The sequence below is a fragment of the Lutra lutra genome, chromosome 16 (genome assembly GCF_902655055.1).
Source record: "Lutra lutra chromosome 16, mLutLut1.2, whole genome shotgun sequence".
NCBI lineage: Eukaryota > Metazoa > Chordata > Mammalia > Carnivora > Mustelidae > Lutra > Lutra lutra.
Window position 1 is genome coordinate 38,480,398 of NC_062293.1, and position 22,189 is coordinate 38,502,586.

The 22,189-nt window shown below is 53.1% G+C and overlaps 1 long non-coding RNA gene across 1 annotated transcript in view; it reads left to right on the forward strand.

Annotated features, from left to right (window-relative positions):
• LOC125088015 (uncharacterized) overlaps window positions 1-10,805 on the forward strand; it is a 29,863-nt gene extending 19,058 nt beyond the window's left edge. The window contains exon 3 of the long non-coding RNA XR_007123554.1: window positions 10,580-10,805. This is a non-coding gene — a long non-coding RNA (uncharacterized LOC125088015). The remainder of the gene's footprint in view (window positions 1-10,579) is intronic.
• Window positions 10,806-22,189: the final 11,384 nt, after the last annotated feature.

The following is a 22,189-nucleotide window of genomic DNA, read 5'->3' on the forward strand; positions in this document are numbered from 1 at the left end:
GGAATTGGGAATTTGGACTCAGAACTAGTCAGATGGATGGTGGGGAGGTGAGCGGGCAGGAAGCCCATCATGGTGGCAGAGATTGGGGGCAGACCAGGTAAAGCCGCCTGCCAGCCCAGGGCTATGGGGCCCTGAGTAAGCAGAAAAAGCCGGTGTGTAATGAAGAGCAGGAGAGGATAGTAGAGAGAGGACGGAGGCTGATATGACCCTGGAGACCCTATCCAAGGTGTTCTGTTCTGCTTCCATGAAACTCCCTTGAGTTAGTTAGTACCAGCGGGTTTATGTTCCTGGCACCAGCAAGCCCTGGGCTGGGCCCTCTGGCTTGCTACAGGATGGCGCATGTGTGCCGGGGAGGGGGCAGGTGTTAGAGAGGAGTCCGAGGCGTGGGGGCCAGGTTGGGCAGGGTTTGGAATGGTGGGTTTCCAAATCCCATGTAACTCTGTGGGTTGTATGCAGACGGAGGGTCGCTGAAGTTTTTGAGTGCCTCGGAAGCCCAGATGTAGTGGAAGGGAAGGGAAGGGGGCAGATGGAGCCTGAAGTGAAGGTTCTGAGGGTTCCCAGACAGAGGGCCTCAAAGGCAGGAGGCAGCTCAGAGGGTTGCTGGATGCTCCTTGCAAGGGCCCGGGCCCAGGTCCCCAGTGGATGTAGGAGGCACCTTCTGTCAGATTCCCTAGCATACTCCCTGTCCCCAGGACCGGCAGTCTTGAGGAACCTATCCCGGAACCCACACACCCAGGAACCCCAGCCATCCACAGATTCATGCCTGCCCGGCCCAGCCCACAAAAACAGGGGCCCTCCAGCTCCCAGCACAGTGGTATTAAAAGAGCCCGGCGTTTGGATTCTGACAGATCTGGGTTCCTATTCTGGCTCATACTTAAGACCTGTGTAACTTTGAGCAAATCCCTTATCCTCTTTGAGCTGCAGGGACCTCATCTGTAAATCGCGATCGATAATTCTGCCACCTAGAGTTGTTCTGAAGAAATGATTCCTAGAGATGCCGTCCGTACCTGGAATCCGGAGGCTACTACCTCTTCACCTAACTCTTCCTTCTGTCCACCGTGAGCGTCCAGTGTATAGAGTTTGTTCTCTGCTCGGTCTGGGGAGACCAGTCTGCAGTCTGTGATAAGCTGGCAGTCCCCGGGGGCTAGACCCAGCTGCCAGCTACTTCTTATCTCTCTGTCCAGTGGCCTCTCCCACCGGTGTCTGGGTACCCTGTCCCCCCTGCTCCCTGCCCTGTCCCCACCCCAGACTTGGCTGAGGTCTCCTGCCTCCCTGAAGCTGGGTCCCTCTGAGGCTGTGAGTGGCCCCAAATTGGAATCCCACCCTATAACCTGACATTAGTCTTGCTGTCTCTGATACCCTGTCCTTTCCTCTTCCGCCCCTCAACCCTCTCTCCTCAATGATAACCACTGTTCAGAGCATGACAGGTGTTCCTCCAGACCTTTTTCTTTACATAGCTTAAAATCCTTCTCTTAACATAAAATCCAAACTCCATACTGTAGATGACAAAACCTTTTCTGAGCCGGCCTCTGCTTTCCTCTCTGACCTCACCCTCTGCTCTCCTCCTCCTCTCCCTCCATCATGCACATACCAGGCTTCTACCTGGTTTCTAAACACTAAATAAACTCCTTCCCACCACAGGGCCTTTGCACAGGCTGTTCTGTCTGCCAGGAACAATCTTGGCCTTATGGTCACATAACCAGCTCCTCATACTTAAGCTTCCACAAAATGCTACCTTCTTGGAGAAGTCTTCTCTAGCGACACTCCTTATTTATTTTTTTTCCACAACGTGTATTATTGTTTAAAATTACAAACTGCTGATTTACTCCTCTGTGGGTCCATCTCTCCCTCTGGAATGATGTAAGTTCCACGAGGGTGGGGCCTTAATTTTTCTTTTTTTTTTTTTTGCTACCCTGTATTCCCTCGTAGCTAGATGAGAAAGAGCACACAATGGTCCGTGACTATTTGTTAAAGGAATGAGTCCTTCCACGCGCTGCGTGTGTGTGTGTGTGTGTGTGTGTGTGTGTGTGGTTTCTTTAACTAAAGTGGGAACACCCTGTAGGTTGTTTTTTTTTTTTTTTTTTTTTTTTTAACTTGCATCTTTCTCTCAGCCGTGGGGCAGGGCTGTCTTCTTCCTTCAGCATTCACTGTCCATTTATCTGCCTGTCACTGCTAGTCTGAGAGCTCCCAAGGCAGGGTTTGCCCAGGGAGGAGAGGGAGGCAGGGAGGTCTGCCTGTAGCATCTTCTGGATCTGGCTTTAGTCCTGCCTCAGGCTGGCTCCTTGGCCCCAGGCAAGTTCCCTGGAAGCTTCTTTTGTCTCAGCTGGGATCCCCACGGCTCCCACTTTGCTTTCCGGCCCCTGAGGTTGAGTGTCAGCCTGTGCTCCAGGCCCGGCCCAGCTGGCGCAAGGATATACCACCGGTAAACCAACCTAGGGTTTTAGCTGGATCTGCGGCACCAGGCTCTGGCTGTAAACCCAGAAGGTGGCCCTACCCCTTGGCCCCACGGCCCTGGCCTCCCACCTCTGTTCCCTGGGAAGCAGAAAGGCTGTCCCTGAGGAGGCCAGATAGCCCTGAGCAGCCAGCCTGGCCCGCTCTGCAGCATCTGCCCCTCTGCTGGGAAAGAAAAGAACAAAAACAAACCTTGCTGTCATCATGCAATTAAGTGGAAATCAAATAATCCCAAGAACAGAAAAGCCAATTAATAAAGGAGCAATGAAAACTAACAGAGCCATGGGGGCTGCGGGGAAATGTTGCACAAACACAGACCCGGACGCTGGAGCTTGTCTGGAGACGGCTGGGCTCTGGGCTGTGGCTGGGGTGGGTGTGCAGTCTGAAGGTGCCCTGCTGCGGGGGATCCCCTTGGGAACAGCACAGCCCAAGGGGACTGCCCAACTCGCTGAGGAGACGTGGTCTCTGTCCTGGAGGTTAAGGATTCGAGTTTATAAGTGGCTGTTATATGTCAGACCCGGTGCAAGGTATTTTTACACAACCTTAATTCCCCAAAGTTATGACGCTCAACTTGACCATCTCGTTTGGCATAAAACCCAAAGTGCTCCCTCCTGTGGCTGGCACATCCTACTCACTGAGGTCCCCATTGTCTCTCCAAAGTCCTCACCTACAGTTTGCTTTCTTCTACCATCCTGGTCTCTCTCACGCTCTTTAAGCACTGCAGGCACACTCGTGCCTCAGGGCCTTTGCACTTACTGTTTCTGCCTGCCTGGAACCTGCTTCCCCTGGACACTCACAGGCCTTGATCCACTCACTTCATTTTGCTCAAGTGTCACCTCACCCTAGAGGCTTTTCTTTACCGTTTTTCCTAAAATAGCACCCTACCCCACCCTTCAGTCCTCAATCCCTTTCCTTGCTAACTTTCCTGCATAACAGTTATCCCAACCACCTGACCTTTTGTATGTTGATTTGGTTCTTTCCCCTCTCCTTCCTACTAGTACAGAAGGTCGGAGGGAGGAGAGCCCTTGCTTTATCTCCAGTTTAGACCAGCCTAGAAAGGGTATTCTTCGCATAGGTGTTGCAGGAATGAGACCTGTGAGGCACAGGGAGGTGGAGTTACTTGCCTAGCTCCAGCCCAGCATTAAGTGGCAGACCTCACCTGCTAGCCTAGACCCTTTTGCCCTCATTATGCAGCGTTCCAGGCTTCTGGGGCTCCTGGCAGGATGTAGGCAGACAGCAGCCTCCCCAAGATGCTCGCATCCTAACCCCTGGAACGATGACCATGTTAGATGAACAGCAAAGGGCAAGTAAGGCTGCAGATGGAATCGTTCGTTTACTGGCTAAGCTTACGACAAGTCAGCACGGTGCCCCGTTATGCACGTGGGCCCAGAGTAATCACAAAGGCCTTTCGACATGGAAGGGGAGGGCAGAAGAGGCGGGGGGGGGGGGTGTGATGGCAAAGGCAGGAGTGAAATGACACAGTGGGAGGGTTCCGCTGGCCCTCCACGCGTAAGCCAGGGATCTCCGGGGGGCCTCTACTGCCTCCAAGAAGGAACCCAGACCTGTGACATGTTGGTTTCAACCCAGTGAGACCCGTTTCAGACCTCTGACCTCCAGCACTGTAGAATATTAAATCTGTATTGGTTAAGTCACCAAGTATGTGGTCATTCGTTACGGCAGTCACAGGAAACTAATACACATCATGTCTGGAAGCTGCCTGGTCTCAGAGCGGGAGCTTGAGCAGAGGGGGTGGCTGGGCCTGGGGACAGCTCAGCACGCAGAGTGGCGTCTGGGGCAAGGGGCTGGCCTGTGGGCTGGGCTGGAGGGGAGAGCTGGGGGGAGCAGGCAGGAGGAGGTCTCAAGCCTGTGCCCTTGGCTTGGTGGCTGCGGTGGGGGCTGGGGTGGAGAGATTTTTCCAGAGCACTGTGAAGCCATGCCCCGGACCCCAGTCCCTCGGTCACTGCAGGTACTCTGTCCTGATCCCTCCCTCTCCATGCTTGCCTTTGGCTCACAATTAAGCCCACACATATCCCGGTGGGTACCAAATGCAGTGGACCTCTGCCCCGGCCTGAGTGAGGGGATAGTGACAGAGGTCCAAATTCCTTACCTGGAATTCAGGGAGCCTACAGTCCCTGAATTCTGAGCTGTTTCTCGAAACCCATTTGGTGACAGGCTTGATTTGAATTGACATGAGACTATGAACACCGAGTTTACTTATTTTGCTTGATGTGAAGCATCACGAGTCTCACTGCAGACACGTTAATGTATCTGATGATGGGATGCACCCCCGGAGGCTTTATCAAATAAGCATTTTATGCACCGAATTACTTTTAAAACATCTGGTTCCCAGGGTTTTTGAAAACCATTTGGACCCATCACTTCCACGCTATGGGGTTGAAAGGAAGCAGTCTTCTTCGGGCTCCTGGGATGCTGTGGGCACTTGACAGATGCTCAGATGACCTCTGTAAGGAGGCAGTAGTGTTCTCATTCGACACGTCAGAAAACAGAGGCTCAGACAGGTTAAGTAACTTTCTCGGGGGCATCTAGCTGCTAAGAAGCAGAGCGGCACTCAAACACAAAATTCCTGGGCTTAGTCACTCTATAAGTCACTGAATTAGAATGTCCACCATCAGGGGACTCGTTCTTCTGAGAGTCAATCCAGGGTAAATTCTATCCCATGGGTCCTGTGCACCCACCCCCCACTTTGGTCCTGCTGGACCCGGGACTCAGAGAAAGGCTAGCTGGAGTTCTCGGTTCTTCCTTTCTGACCAGATAGAGATTGGGAACCCCTAACTTCCACATTCCTGGATGACCTGTGTGCAGAGAACTCTTGAATGCTCGGTCAACCATGACCCTCCTCCCCGCCCTGCCCCGGCCATTGGCAGTGGCAGGCTCTTGCTTCATCACAGCTGTAGCTGGGAGTGGGTTGGGGTTGGCGTTCAAGCCCTCTGTGCTATCTGAAGTCTGTGTGACTTCTAAGTTCATAGAGTCAGGGAACTGTGGGGTGCTTGGGGGTCAGAAAGGGCTGGCTGGAGGTGCCTTGGCACCACTGGACCACCTGGGGCCATGCGGGGGCATGTCTTTTGAAGCCAGGGTCCCCAGTGAGGCCCTCTGGCGTGATGGCAACAACGTGCGGTAGGAATGGAAGTCCTGCTGGCAGTGGGCAGTTCAAGGAGCCCAAGGAGCCCACACGTGGATCACCCCTGAAGAGTCGGGAAAGATGGGGTTGTCTTGTACCCAACAACACTCAGAGTGTCCCCAGCAGAGCTCAGGAGCCCAGCAGCCAGAGGTGGAATAGAGGCAGAAAGGACTAGGGAATAAACTGGATGCTCCAATCAGAGTCCACGAGGATCTCAGTTGATTGGAGCAAACACCAGAACTGAACAAGGTGAGGCTTAGCAGGGACAAAGGGGACATCCCGCTGTGGGTGTACCAAGAGCCAAGGCAGGGCCCAGCAGCAGGAAGGATGGTGACCTGGGGGCTTTAACAGATAGACAGCGGACAGCAGGCAGCAATGAGTCTTTTGGGGGAAGGTATAGCTATCCAGGCAGGAGATGTTCTCCTAGGCTCTGCTGATGCAAGAGCCAAGATAAGGGGCAAGAGCGTTCTTCTGGGGCCAAGTTCCTAGTGGAAGATTCAGGAAGGATATTGACAAAGCAGGATGTCCACATCCAGGGGTAGCTCTGGGGGGGGGGGGGTCTGGACCTGGCACTACACATCGGGGTTTAGAGTTAGGGATGAAAAACTTCCTGGGAGGCACTGGCCCCTGTCTGGTTTTAGATAGCAGTGACCAAGAATGCCTCAGGCTAAAGGCTGTAGGGCATGGGAAAGCAGGAGGGACAGGGCCAGAGACAAAGCACATTGTGAACTATTAGGAATACCAGGCTCAGGCATCTGTGGGGACGAAGATGCCCTCTGTGGGTGGATAGGCTGGCTCAGGGCAGGGCAATGGCCCTGGTGCCCTCGGGGTGTCCCTCTTGGCCTGAGGGCATCCCCAGGGCATGGCGTGAGCGCCTGAGCCAGGAAGAGAGGAACATAGTGGGGAGTGGGGTGAGGAGCCCGGGGAGTGCTCTGTCGGAGACAGACTGGCAGCCTCAGCTGGCTCCGAGGCCCTGGGAGGGAAGGAGGCAGGCAGGGGCCTAGAGGAGCGCACTCTCCCTTTTAATTACCCCCTCGGCCTAATTGGTCTCCCAGCCTCCCCTCCCTCTGAAAGGAAGAGGCCTTTGTTTGCCGCCTGCATGTTTACTAAGCAAATGGTTTTTAAAAGCTTTCGTAGACACAGAGAACCCATTTAGGAGGCTCAGCGGATAAAATTATTTATAGAGATGAATGGTTATCGTTCCTGTGCCTTTAGGAAATCAAGAGCCATATGCCCAGGCAGGCGGGGCCGGGGCGCCTCTGCTTGGCTCCCCGTTGGCCAGGCTGGCCCCGCGCCTCCCCTGTACTGCTGGACTGTCCCCTGGCCCCGGTCCTTTCCGTGTCCTCCTCATCTTGTCTGTTTCCTTTCGGAGTTCCCTGTAGCTTTCCACGCCTCTGCTCTCCTGGCCCACCTTTCCCACTCTTCCCCAATCCACTAGCCCCAGCTTCCCTTGGCTGGCTTCCTCAGCTCTCTGTTTGCTTTTGTCCAGGTGTCTCTGCCCCTCTCTGTGTTCTCGGCTTCCCTGCATCTCTGGCTAACCTTTCTCTGCTTCTATCTTTGTAAGACTGCAGCTCTGTCTCTATCTCTCTGTCTCTCTGCCTCCATCTTTGTCTCTCTCTCTCTCTCCTCCATCTCTTTGTCTCTCCTCCATCTCTGTCTCTATCTCCTCTATCTCTGTCTCTCCACCACCTCTGTCTCTCTCTCTATCTCCAATGTCTCTGTCTCTATCTCTCCTCCATCTCTGTTTCTATTGCTCCTCTATCTCTCTGTTTCCCCTCGATCTCTCTGTTCATTTGGTGCTGTCTCTCTGTCATTTCTCTCTCCCCCATGTCTTGGTCTCGGCCCCTCTTTCCTTTTCCCTCTATCCCTCTCTCTCCCGCTGTACCCCGGGCGCTTTGTCTGGCCCACCACACTGGACTGCAGGCAGTGGGGGGGTGAGTCCCTCTCTAAGAGGGTCTCCTAGGCCGTTGTGAAACCCTGTGAGTGGCTGGGGCAGGGGGAGGAGGCTCTGGAATGAGTTGGGCCTGCCTGCCTTTGCTGGGGTAAGTACATCCTGGCTGCATGTGTCTGAGGCCTTGAGTGGGGGCCCTCTGCTCCCCCCTGCAGAAATAAGGCCCACAGTAGAAAAGCTTGCCCCCTAGGGTCACCCAGCAGATGAGGAGGAGACTAGAGAGAGGCAAGACTGAGAGCCAGATCACTTCCCAAGCCCTCACTTGTCCTTAGGCTCAGACTCACTGGGACGGTGGTGGGGAGGGGGACAGGTAAAGTCTAAGGGGGCATGGGAGGCTCTCAGGGGTCAAGGATTCCAGGGGAGCTCTTGGGACCTGGGCAGAACTTTGTGAAATTTCTCTGAGATCTGGTCCCCCGAGGCCTACCCCAGATAGGCTCCTGTCTACCTGCTAAGCCTACCAAGTGCACCCCAGTCCTTCCCTGTAGTCTGATGGGGTGCCTCAGGGTTGGGAAACCCTACTGTGAGTCTGCTAGTCTGCCTTCAGGCAGCTGTGCCTGAGAAAGCATCATCTCTTCCCTGAACCACACCCAGCTGGGGACCTTGCATCTGGAGATAGAGAGGGGTCAAGCCTCCCGCTTTGGGAGGGCCTGGTCCCAGCGGGGAGATGTAGCCTCCATGCATGCAGCAGCCTTGTGGTATCCCAGAAAACAGTGGTCTTTGGAGAATGGGGACAGGCTGGGCTCCAGTGCTGATTAATGTGTCACTAGCTGTGTGCCCTGGACTGGTCACTTGGCCCTTGAAAGCCTGGTTTCTTCCTCTAGAAGATGATCTGGGGATACTACATCTCAGGGTTGATGGCAATATGACTTGGTGATTAAAGCCCCAACTTGGGGTGGGAAATCACCAAAAAACCCAGGTCCTAAGTCATATTTTCCCCTTCCTCTTAGCTGTGTGATATTAGACAAGTTACTTAACCTCTCTGAGCCACAGTTTCTTTCTCTATAAAATGGTGATAAAAATATTCTCTTTCACCATAGAGTCATCGTGAGCACAGTTCAATAAGATCTTGTATGCACAGTCTTGGCTTGGACAAGTTATTTAACCTCTTTGGGCCTCAGCTTCCTAATGTGTGCATTGGGGATAATAACAGCACTCACCTTCCATGGTGGTGAGGGGGATAAATGAAATAGCAGGTGGAAAGCCACTGGACCACTGCCAGGGACGGAGTAGGCATCAACCAGAGGCTCTCCTGTTGTAACTAGCACAATGCCTGGCCCGCAGGAGGAGGTGGTCCCATCCCTGCCCCTCCCCCCATGGTCCCGGCTTTCTTCGTCTTCCAACACCCTTCCTCTGGGATTTCCCCCTTTATCTCTGTCCTGTCTGCTATGACTGGAAAGAGGGGAAGCAGGGGGGCTGTGGTCTCCTGGGACGATCTCTGTCCACATTCCTATTCATCCATCCATCCATCTGTGAACTTGCAGCTGGAGCCTCCAAAAAGCTCTTTAATGAGCCCCTCTGGGGGCTTTCAGATCACCTGCTTCCCAGGAGGCCCATGTGCTGCTCCCAGAGGGCTGGTGCAGTCCCGAGGAGGTGGGGTGGGAATAGGGTAGAGCATCCTGAGCGGAAGCCCCTTGGTGCAGGACCTCTTGTCCCCCTTGCTCCCCAGCAGGGGTACCTGGCGTTCCAAAGCCAGCGTTGGGAGCAGTGTGCTACCTGCATGGCCCTTCGCTACACCGTGGTGGACACAGCAAACTGGGCTCAGGGCTCCTGGGATTTTGGTGGCTGGGCCTCTGTGGTCATCCTTATTGTTCTGCCTGATCTGCTCATTAGATGGTCCTGCCCGTCTTCCTCCCTGTGAAACTGAGGAGGGGAATTCAAATCCGGGTTACGGGGGCTCGCAATTCTGGTTTTCTGACTTTGTACTTGAACTTACATTTAGAGACACTTTGTATCTCCTTATCATCTGGACCTCAATTAGCCGGTTTATAGGATGGAATTAACAACTCTGACCCCACTTAGCCTTTTATGGGAGGGTAGATTAATAATTAATAACCACACTGATGCCTGCCAGCGTTTATTCTGAGTTCAGTGTGTGCTGGGCACTGTGCTAGGGCTTTCTGGCATGGTCCTATTTAGTGCTTGCGACCTTATGGGGCAGGGGCTATTATGGTCCCCGTCCTCCATATGGCAAAGCAGACAGGTGAAGCCCTTGGCCCAAGGTCACATAGCAAGCACCCTGTGGAGGAGCTGGGGCTCCAGCCTTGCTTTGTCTGATGTGCTTCTGGTACACCTACCACTGAACCACACGGGGGACTCTAAAGACCCAGGAACTTTGGTGGGGAAGGGTGCCAATTTCTAATCTGGGGAAGGAGACCGCACTGTAAGGACATCTTCCCAGGGGACGCTGTGGCATCGAGGCAGGCCAGCTGCCCTGGAGTTTGGAGAGCTTTGCCTCCCACAGGAGGATCTTTGGCCAGGCTTGCTTGGGCGGGGTGTGGTGGGAACATAAGGTCTCTCTGGTTCCTTAAGTCCCTACCTGATGCCGGGGCCACTGGAACATGAGTGACAGCAGGGCCAAGGTCTAGGGAAGTTGAGAGAGACCCAAAAGGGGAGCGCTCCTGTTTGGCTCTGCCCTCAGAGCACTTAGCACATAGAGGGGCCCAGCATAAAGATCCTGAGCTCGGGGCACCTGGGTGGCTCAGTGGGTTAAGCCGCTGCCTTCGGCTCAGGTCATGATCTCAGGGTCCTGGGATCGAGCCCCGCATTGGGCTCTCTGCTCAGCAGGGAGCCTGCTTCCTCCTCTCTCTCTACCTGCCTCTCTGCCTGCTTGTGATCTCTCTCTGTCAAATAAATAAATAAAATCTTTAAAAAAAAAAAAAAAAAAAGATCCTGAGCTCATGCCCTGTTTTCCAGAACCCTTTTCTTTGAAGCCCACGTTCTGGGCATCACTGAGAAGAGGGAGGTCCCTTTCTGCTCAGAATGTGGGGCTGGGGCCTCTCCTCAGGATGGAACCTTATGTCTTTCCATGTTTCTGTTAGCAACAACGTCGTGCAACAGCTGTTGGGAGAGATCACTGGAAGTCCCCCACCGCCTTGGCCATGCCCCATGAGCAGCACCGGGACCGGTCAGACAAGTGGGGGCGCACTGTGCTCCTGAGCCCCCCGCCTTCCCAGTTTCCAGATGAGAAACTGCCAGCCGTCTTGGGAGTATTCAAGGATAATTTATTTTGAAAAAGTACCATCATGACTCTCATACAGAAATAAAGTGAACACGTGTCAAGATTGTATTTAACTCATTAATTAGTGAGGGTCCCCGTGAGATGTTACAACCTGTTCAAAGGAGAATTCGAAGTACCTCTCATATATAGTCAAATAAGGTATGCTGGAATGAATTTACACATAGCTGCTAAAACTGGCAAGTCTAGTCAGTATCCACAGAACAACAATCAGTTGCATGTCTCGGAAAGCAATTTGCATTTCTATGGGCAAGAATTATTTACCTGATGATCACTTGGGATGTGAATGACAGCAGGGCAGGGGGCCAGGGAAGATCAGAAGGGCCTCATGGTTTCTGAGTTTGCAATGGGCAGCCTCCCTGCACTTGGCCGGCCCACTCCCCGTGGGTGGGCATCATCTGCAGGCGCTGTGGGGGGCGCACCTGGGCACAACCTGGAAGCAGGCGGAGCTTAGGGGCTCCTCTGAGACCTGCATTTTACCTGCTGGTGAGCAGTTTGGGGCCGGAGCACGCCACCAGGAAGAGCCGAACAGTGCCGGTGACCCCGCCCCTGGAGGTGCCCTCTGCATTATGGACAGAGCACATTTGAGGCGATGGGGCCAGCTGAGGGAGGGCCAGCTGTGGGAGGAGGTGGAGAGAGGAGGAGGAGCTCTGGTGGGGACAGAAGGCTGGGGAGGGAAAGTTTGCAGGGAGAGAGGGAGAAAAGCTGAGAGGTGGTTTGATGAGGAAACAGAAGCGTCAGCCTGGAAACCTGGGGCTGAGGTCCCGCCCATGGCCCTGGTGTTGGTGGGTGGAGCCTTTCTCTGGTTGAAGGGGTGACGTAAGATGGTAAGATCAGCAGGGCCACGGTAATTCTGACTTCTCTGTGGGTCTGGTGATACTTAGGAGCGTGCTGTTACCCAGACCTGCTGCCCCCTTCCACGCCTCTGTGCCTTTGTCCATGCTGTTTCCTTTGCTTGGAAGGCTGCTCTCTCTTGTCCACCTGCCTGAGTCCTATTCCCTGGCAGGGCCCGTCCTTGTCAGAAAGTCACCTTTCTTTAGCGTTCCAGACTCTCCCAGGCGTCATCAACTCCTCGTCCCTCGGCCATGCCGCGTTATTAGGGTGTAGGTAAAGAACAAGGGACTTGAGATCAGACACACTGGGGCTCAACTCTGGCTCTGCCACTTAGATTGTGCTACCTCAAACAAGGCTAGCCTCTCTGAGCTTCAGTGATCCTGTGTCTGAAAATGGGACCATTTCATTCCAGTAATGGCACCCACCTCTCAGTGTGGTGATATTTTGGGGGATCATGCTTGGAAATCCCCCAGCCCTGTCCCTGGCTAGAGCCATCGAGCTGCTAAGATACACCTGTAAGACGGAGCACGGCCCTCAGGTCACTGTGGTTGGTCATGACCATATGCCCCACCATGCTGGGCTGTGTCTTATCTACTTGTGTGCCCCCATGCTGGGTCCAGTGCTTGGACCTTAGCAGGCTCGCAGTGAATCCCAGTTGGGTACGGTGATTTTGGAAATAAACGGCAGAAGTGGAGCAACAGGGAAGGACTGAGAGGAGGAGAGGCCCAGCTGGGCAAGGTGTGGAGGTCTGAGCTGCCAAGAGGAGCTGCCAGGGACAGAGATAATTAGCTTGGGAGGGAGGGGTACGGGCCCAGCTAAGGCTGGCTGCCGGTAGGAGAGCTGGCATCTGGCTGGGGACTTATCTCCCAGGGCAGGAGCCCTCTGGATTTTCTCCAGGACACTGGAACAGCCCCCTGGACATGCCCAAGGATGGATGGAGATGAGGGTGTGGGTAAGAACCAATCCTTGGCTTTCTTGCAGGGAAAGAAAAGAAAACTTGGTGGCCATCCCGGGGGACTCCAGCTAGGAGATGATCTCACCATTCCCCCTGAGATGGGGACCAGGGCAGGAAGGAGCAAAGCACTTACTGGCTGCTTTCCTCATGCTGCCTCATAGGAACTGAAGCCCAGAGACAGGCAGTTACCTGCTTAAGGTCACGCAGCAAGTTGATCCATTCCACTTCATGATCGCATTTTACAACCACAGAATTGTGGGAGGTAGGGAGGACAGAGCAGGTTCTTTCCATTGGACAGATGAGAAAATGAGCTCTTGGAAGAGGCAGGCACAAGCCTGGGACCAAGAATGAGTGAGCAGCGGAGCAGTGAGCTCGAGCTCGGGACCCCGGTTTCCTGTCTGGAACAGGAGGCTGTCCCTGGGCCTTGGCAGGGCTTTGTTCCACTTATAATCAAGTTTTGGACCCCAGAGCTCGGTGATGGGACGGTGAGAGGCCGTCCTGTCAGGGCTCAGGCAGGGGCACCTCACCCCACTGGCAACTGGCTTGGCAGAGTCCCAGGCGCCCAGGCTGCCCTGGAAATGGAGGGGCCAGGGGCTGCTGGGTCTGTTGGCGGTATGGCGGCCCCACCCTGGGAATGGTGAGAAGATGGGGTTTGGGAAGCGGCATTGGGCGGTGCTCCAGCATCCTGCCGCTGCTCCTGGCAGTGTCCACTTGGATCCCAGCTGCTCTGGGCCCTGTCCTCCCGCCATATAGGGTCCATTCCAAGCCTGGATGCTGTCTAGAAAAGCCGCCTCTTCCCTACCCTTCACTACATCCTAGAGGGGCACCCATTCCCCCAATCCCATGGTTGGGGGGCAGGGAACTCAGGGGCCCTGAGCCTCCAGCCTGCCTCTGCCCCCATCACTCCCCATTCTAGCTGCCTGTCCACTCTGCCAGGCTATGCCAAGGCTCAAAGAGCAGGTGGGGGGGGGGTCAACTCCCCTTCCATGGGGATCCTGGGCCTCCCAAACAAAGGTGGGAGGATGGGGGGACAGGCAAACACAAACATGTACTAACGTCTGTGTGTGCCTGTAGACATCATTAATCCTCCCGAAGACCCTATGAAGTAACTGTCCTTGTTCCCATTGTACAGACAGGGAAACGGACGCAGCCAGACACCAATGCACCCGCACAAAGTCATAGCTCAGAGGTGGTGGGCTCATCTCTCATGGGAGAGGCCTTTGGAGCTGGGCCTGGCTGAACAGGTAAGGACGTCTTCGGGCAGAAGAAAGAGCCAGAAGGCTTTGGGGGTGCAGCAGTAAGGCTGGAATGTCCGTCTAGACAGTTTGGGCTGCATCCTGTAGGCTTTATCCGTTGGGGATGTGACTATTTGATTGAGGTCTGTCTCTCTTCCCAATTTGTAAGCTCGCTGAGGGTCAAGGGCTTGTCTTTATTTATTTCTCCTTCCCAGACTTGGCACACCATAGATGCTCAGTACATCTTTGTCCATTGAATGAGAAGGGCCTGTCTGAGTCCTGAGCCCAGGACCCCTTGCTCTGCCCCTCCCTTCACCGCTCTCCCACCCACCCTGAGATTTCCACCCCTGGGTCCTTCGTATGGGATTTTTCTGCTGGCTCTGAGACAGCCAGAGGGCCAGAGGATCCTTCCCTCTGGGCTGAGTCACACCACCCAGCCAGGCTCCTGGGCTCTGGTGGGGTGGGGGTGGGGGTGGGGGAGGGTGGGGATGGGACTGGGGTCCGGGGAGGCTCTCCTGCAGCTTTGGCCTCCCTTCTCTCCCTCCTGGGTCCACCCGTGCCTACCATCTGTGGGGGCCCTGGGCAACGGTGCAAAGGGAGGCCCACACACCACACGTCTAAATCCCTAAATGTCACTGAGACAGCCACCTGACAGGCAAACATACCTGCGTAATGACAAAATTGCAGAGAATGTATGAGGCTACGGCGGTAAACTACCGAACAATTTGATGATGCCTGTGCACGTCCCGGAGTCCTGTTGGTGGGCTGCTGTCTGGATGAGTAATAAAATAAAAACACGTGAGGAAGCCGGACGCCAACGAGTAGGAGACACAGGATTCTGTTCACGTGAGGCTCAAGAACAGGCAGGCTGCGTCTGTGGTTACAGAAATGAGAACATCTGTGGCTTCTGGGAGGTGGGTTTCAGGGAGAAGGAATATGGCGGAACTGTCTGGGGTTGTCTTCTATCTAGAGGGGGGTGTTGGGAGAATGGGGGTATACAACGAGCCAGACTCATCCAACTGGGTACTTTAAATGAGGCCGTCACACCATACATCAATTACACCTCAAACACAGCAACAGAAAACCCCATAACATCAGAATCACGAGAAATTTAGAACTCAGGATTAAAAATCACACAAAAATAGCTGTGCGCAATGCTTAAACTGTCACATATTTACTCCACAAAATTTATTTCTCTTGCCATCATGTCATCAAAATCACCAATTTTGTTGTTATAATTAGGATTTTTGTATAATTCGTGTTCTATTTATAGGAATGATCTAAGGCAACCTTGCCTGGTAGAAATAACATGAGCCGAAGATGGGAGTCACATTTGTAATTTTCTAGCAGCCACATTTTAAAACGTGAAAATAAACTGATGAAATTCATTTTAATAATATATGTTATTTAATCCAAGGTATCCAGAATGTTTATTACAACAAGTAGTTGATATAAAAAATTACTGACAGGGGCACCTGGGTGGCTCAGCGGGTTAAAGCCTCTGCCTTCAGCTCAGGTCATGATCCCAGAACCCTGGACATGAACCCCAAATCAGGCTCTCTGCTCTGCAGGGAGTCTGCTTCCTCCTCTCTGTCTGCCTGCCTCCCCGCCTACGTATCAAATAAATAAATAAAATCTTTAAAAAAAAATTACATTATTTTGTGCTCTTTTTTCTTACTAGATCTCTCTTTGGAATTTTGTGTGTATTTTATACTTAGAGTATATCTGAGTTCGAACTGGTTACATTTTATGGGCACCTTGAGGGGCTCAGCAGGTTAGTGGTCCACCTTCGGCTCAGATTGTGATCTCCCAGTCCTGGAATGAGCCATGCATCAGGCTTCCTGCTCAGCAGGGAGTCTGGTTCTCTTTCCCCTAGTGCTTCTCTCCACCACTCATTCTCTCTCTCTCAAATAAATAATATCTTAAAAAAAATGGTCACATTTCAAGTGTTCAATTATTGTATAGAGAGTGGCTACTGTCTAGGACAGCTAAAGGATGAAAAAAAATCACATGCAATCTTATTCCAAGTGTACAAAATTTGAATATACTTTCATTTAAATACTTAAGTCCAACTGATAGAAAAAAATTCAAAAATTAAATTTTGTTCATGTTTTTTAAAAAGCACAAAAAATGATTGATTTAAATCAAAAGATGTAATTACCTATTGTGATTATATATTATAATTAATGAATATCAAAAATTTAAATCAAAATTGTTTACATAACAAGGAAATTTTATTTTAATTTTTTGGAAAAGATATTTATCATTCAATTTTTTTGGGAAGATTTTATTTATTTATTTGACAGACAGAGATCATAAGCAGGCAGAACAGCAGGCAGAGAGAGGGGGAAGCAGGCTCCCTGCTGAGCAGAGAGCCCAATGCAGGGCTCGATCCCAGGACCCTGAGACCATGACCTGGGCCGAAGGCAGAGGTTTTAACCCACTGAGCCACCCAGGCGCCCCCATTCAATATTTTTATAAAAAATTTTCATAAGAAAATGTCATTAACTGTTCCATTTTTTTGTTAATGTAATGAATCGGTATCGTATGAATCTCAACCTGCTATAGACCATATGATTAATTTGACTTGCTCCACGTAACAGAATGTTCCTTAGTTGCTGTGTCAACTGTAGCAAATACTACAGGTAATAACTTGGTAATTGTGAGTGCTTCCAGGAGCATTAATTGGAGCAGTCAGATAGCTAGAAAAGGACACTCGGCATTACTTGGAAGCGATATTTGTTTTTCAAGGATCTGTTGCATTCATGCTATCTAAAAGTGAGGATGTTCGAAGAGCTAATTAATTCTTCTTCTTGGTTACCTAAGGGTTTCCGCGGCTCCGTGCTTTCTCCACGCTCCCCATTCCATCAAGTGGAGCATGATGGCAGCGGGGCAGCAGGTCCCAGAAAGCTTCGCAGGTTTCTGACTGGTGTCGTTTCTTTTGGAAACCTGCAGCAAACGACGTGGATGGGGAGATGCATGTCCTTGGGGCCCTCACCGGGCAATCACGAGGGCGGGCGCTTAGGATCATGGGTCGTCTGATGCCTGCCCCGAGCGTATTTTTCCTGAGCGGCAAGCGGTGGGGGCCCTTGTGTTCTTTATGGGGCGAACTCATGTAGTGAGTTCCAGCAGCTGCTGCCTGGTGTTATAATAAAGCGGTAGCACAGTCACTCCCGTTTGCTCGGGGACTGTCTGGGGCCGCTTTTGAGTTGCATGGGAGTGACCACACTGCGTGGCTGCAGGCCTGAAATAGTTGCTACCTGGGGCTTTAAGATAATTTGTCGACCCGGGCGCCTGGGTGGCTCAGTGGGTTAATGCCTCTGCCTTCAGCTCAGGTCATGATCCTGGAGTCCTGGGATCGAGCCCCACATCGGGCTGTCTGCTCAGCAGGGAGCCTGCTTCCCTTCCTCTCTCTCTGCCTGCCTCTCTGCCTACTTGTGATCGTTCTCTCTGTCAAATAAATAAATAAACTCTTTAAATAAATAAACTCTTGAAAAAAAAAAAAAGATAATTTGTCGACCCAGGGCAGGTTCTTGTCTCGGTCTGAGTGGTTCTTCTCCTTGGGGCTCCTTGAGCTGAGACCTCCCATGCCGTCCAGATTCTGGACAGACTTCTGCTATGGTTGCAAGCCCCTTAAAGGAAGAGATCTAGGGGACCAGGGAGGTCCCCCCAAAGCACACCTTCCAAATTAAAGTCTTTGGGTCTGAGGTGTTTTCTGCAGTGAATTTGCTCTATTCATGGCACCTGGGATCATATTCTCTCCTTAGCGAGGCCAAAGCAAGCACAGGGTTGGGGGTGACCAAGAGAATGGTTTTTTCCTTCCCTCTTTCTGTCAGTCACTCCCCAGCCCTTACAAGAAGAGCCACGATGGAATTTCCCACAATTCTCCACTCTCCTCTGAAGGAGCAGAGCTGATACTAAGCTCTGTCTTCTGGCCCCAGTGTCCTGGACAAGGGATATTGGTGAGCTGGGCACCTTGCCTGCCTGGGGAAGCCTGATTCAGACCCAGAGCAGGGCCAATGTGGTCAGAGATGAGGGGTGAGTAAAAGGCAAAGTGTTGGGGTAGGGGCTGCTCACCCCTATTGCAGTACTGGGCACCCCTGTTGGAGTATTTTGTTCGATTTCACACCCATCTTCCCAGTAGATGCATCATTCTTGGTGAGCCCCGTTGGGCCTACATAGTACCCAGCACATGGCGGCTCCCCGGTCCGCACGTGTGGTCAGCCATCTTGGCAGGTGCTCAATGCCAGGCACAGGTACGGATTACAATGATGACTCCAAACGGTCTGTGCCCTCAAGAGGCTCACTGTCCAGTGGGGGACACAGAGAGACTAGCAACTTGGGTCCTCACTTTGAGGGTAGAAGCCTTAAGGAAGCACTCCCTCTGAGAGCTCCAAGTAGGGCACCATAATTCAGCTTGTGGGTTTGGAAAGGCTTGGGCAAAGGGTGACAGATTAGACCACTTGTTGAATGGATGCACGAACAAATGAGAGATGAGGGCCTAATGCTGGGTCTGTGAACTTTAAAAATGTGGGGAGGGATTGCTTCTGAAGTTTTAAAAAATTGAATCCATTTAAAGTGTTCCTGAGCTGAAAGTGGGACAGGAGGAGAGGCCTGAAGGGAGGGGCTGAACCGGGAGGGGCTAGCCGCCGGGAGCAGGAGGGCCAAGGCCAAGGGGATGGGCTTTTGGGCCTCCTGCCCAGACTCACGGGGCAATCCCCATAGAGCCGCCAGCCCAGGGAAGTTGTCACTGCTGGCATAGAGAGAGATGAGCTGTCCCAGTGGCTCGAGGACAAATCTCTTTTAATTCTGTTCTTTGGAGGAGGGGGTGGGGTCGGGCAGTGTCAGAGTGAGAGATTGGCTCTGTGAGTAATGGCCATGCCAGCTCCACTAACACCCCCCGGTGAGGGATGAGGGGAGAGAGGCCCCCTCCCCTCATGTTTCCTGGGGGCTTGCCACCAGGGGACAGGAGGGGTCTGCTGTCCACCTGGCCCTGACCTGGGCATGCAGAAGCCAACATCTCAGAGAGCTGAAGCTGGGAAGGTCCTTAGGAACCATCTTCCAAGGGCTTCTGAAGGGGCCTCTGCAGGGGTTTTAAGGAGGAGTCCATGGGAGGGTCCTTAGGGGTCCACCACCCCCACTGAGTAGCTGGTGAAATTTTGTATGCATGGGAATTTGTTTGAGAAAAGTGGTGGGGGTATGTTCATGGTTTTCCTTGGCTTCTCTAAAGGATTGGTACTTCTCACCCCAAGTTAAGATTCTGCCCTCTTGCTTAGCAGATGGGGAAAGAGAGGGGCCTGTCCTATGTCCCATGGCAGGTGTGTGGATGCTGGGGGCTGGGCTGCTTGTGTTCATCTTCATCTCCCCATGATCTCTGCTAAAGGGAGGTACTGAATGAGAGCACCCCAGTCTCCTAGTCCTCCCTGCATGGCCTTTCTCCTTGCACACCACGTGGCGGAAGGGCTGGGGGCCGTGAGAGGCAGGGGTGAGACCGGGAGATTCCGGCAAATCCTGTTATGTGTGGTGTGTGCACAAGCTTCCCTGCCTGTTTCCCCAGAGGTTACTAGGGGTGTCGAGGGGGCTTTGGTGCTCCAGGAGGCAGACTGAAAGCACCTGTAAAGACCCCTCACCTTGGGCAGCCCATCTCTGTACTCTCCCAAAAGACACGTGTGTGGAAGGGGGAGGGGACAAAGGGCAGCCTCATGGAGGTGTGAGGCAACCACAGGCTGTAGTGAAGGCCAGGCAGGAGGGTGTCGTAGTGGTCCTGGTTAGAAGTAGGAGGTGGGAGGACTGAGAGAAAGAGCAAAGAAGTGGTCTCTGTCCCTCGTGGTGACAAACAGGGGAGGGGTGGACTTCCTGTTGGTGCAAGGAAGTTCGAAAACGTGGAAAGCGGATTGCTTCTGAGGGTTCAGACTATATCTAGCCCTAGTCCCTGCTTTGGCTTCGTGTCACTCTAGGCAAGACTGGTCTATGGGTTGGTCTCCGTTTTCTCGTCTGTTAAATGGGAAATAATCACAGTAGCAACGCTTCTTAGCAAACAAGGCCAGAAGGCAGGAGGGCGGGCATGAAACACTTGGATGCCTCCGTAGAATGGATGTGGGATTGTTGACAAGCCTTCCAGAAAGGTTGCGTAGGAAGAAGCGATAGGGGTGGGGAGGGGAGGAAGGGGCAGGGAGAGCCAGAGAAGGAAGCATCAGACTCCATTCAAGGTGTATACTTGCCTTCCCCAAAGCACAGCTACTTGACAAGAGCATCTGACAGAGCCTGACAGGAGACGGCCTTTGACCTGGGAGGGAAATGGTGAACCATGATTTTCCACATGTTCTAGCCCAGCCCTCGACTGCCGTGGAATACAGATAACTCACTACAGGAGTAGACGGGAGGGACAGAGTCCGGAAATAATATGGCTACAGGAAGCAGAAGCGGGATAAGAGTTATTCAACTGCTTAAAGCCAAATTGCTCATAAGATCCATACTCAGAGCAGTGGGAAATAAAGAAAGAAAGCTGGGAGGATCTGGGCAGGCTCCCTGGAGGAGGTGACTCACGTGCTGGCTCTGGGTAGGATCCCGAGAGGGACCCAGGGAGAGGAACAGCCCAGTGCGGGGGTCCACACAGGCAAGGTCGAGGCTTCAGGAACAAGGGAAGACCAGCCGTTTTTTCCTCCTGGATCCATCTCAGAGGCGAGAAAGGTCATGACGTGGGCTCGTGGTCCTGCCGACTTCCTAACTTTGGCTTCTTGAGGGTGTGTGTGACTCCCCTGAGGGCCCCACCCCGCGGGCTCCCACGACTGGGAAACGCATCCCAGTGCTTTCTGTGGGCCTCCCAGCCCCTGCGGGGGGCACGCCGAGCTGGGCTCTGCTCCAGGCTGTTCTCTGAGAAGCTTGCCTGTTTACCACTTCGCTGCAGAGCAGATGGATGACGCAGAGGCCCCATTTTTCTCCCCGAGCAGCGGGGAGAATGAATCTCGCCAAGTATTGCCGACACCGTCCTACCAGGTTCCCCATCCATCTCGGACGGGGCGGCTGGCAGAGCGCCGGCCTATCCCTCAGCCCTGCTCTGGGGCCCAGCGGAGAGGGTAAGACCAGACAAACATTCCTCCCTGTGGCTCCTTTTCTCCCTGCGCTGGGCGTCTGGCCTGGACGGCGCTTGGAAGCAGACGCGGCTCCAAGACAGAGAGAAGAGGAGGCTGTGGTCGGGGGCGGGGTGGGGGGGGGAGATGGACGGTTGTGCATTCAGGCCCGAAGGCCTTACACAGTCTTAAACCTTGTGATACAAGGCCGTCATTTTACCGAAACCCCAAAGGCAAGACTTCTCAGGGATGAGGCTGCTGGGAAGATGGGACGGTGGTCCAGAGACCCAGACCTGAATCCTGGCTCCTCCCATGACATTCTAGGACTTGGGGCAAATCATTCTACTGTTCTGGGTCTTGTTTTCTTCCAGAACTGGAATGGGTTCCTCCCAGTGTTAGTGAGTGATGACGAACTGGGGATTGAAAGATATGGTATGGATCCCCCCCCGCATTTATTGATCACTTACTGTGTGCTTTAGACTGTATGGAAAAGAGGGCTGATCTTCACAAGAACCTTGTGTCAAGGACAACTTCAGCCCCGTTTTACACATGGGATAACTGAGATGCCGAATCGAAGTGACGTTCGAGAAAGAAAAGGCAGACCCAAGACTCCAGCCCAACCCTGTCATTTCCATAGTCTTTTCTTCTCACTAGATGATGTGCCCATTCCAGGCTGCAGGGACTCTTGGGAGCCTGGCACGTGGGAATCTCATGGAGAAATAAATAACTGAAAGGAGAGATTTGAGTCTTGAGAGAGCCCTTGGGGAAAGCATTCCCATTCTGGGACTCAGGTAATGCCTCAAGTAGCTCTCTCTCTCAGTGAGCCCCAGGCCCCTGCTGCCATCTCTCCAAGACCTGACCTTCTGGGGCCACTCTGTCAGTCCCCACTGGTGCACACTGGCCCCAGGAGATTGCCCACACTCCTAGTTTGGCCCTGCCTGTCCCCCAGTTTGCTTGCCGAGCTCTGGGAGAGAAGCCTTGTGTGTCTCCCAGTCCCCAGGCCCTGCTCTTATTTCTCTGTCTCTCTGGAGTCTGGGTTTCCTTCCAGAGGGAGTTCTCCTTACAAGGTTTCTAGAAGAAAGTTTTGACCTTCCTAAGGCCTTTTCTATGTGGCCATTGGACTTGTTTGACCTCCCTCCCTACCCCTTGGGAAACCCTCTAGGCAAAAGGGTAGAGCCTGTATTTACAGGAGAGCGAGGTGGCACGGGCAGGGGGTGAGCCTGAGTACACGAGGGTAGGGGTTCCTCCAGGCTAGGCTGTCTTTGAGCGCAGCTCCGGCCAGGCCTGCTTAGGGACCCAGGGTGGGGGGAGGTAGGCAC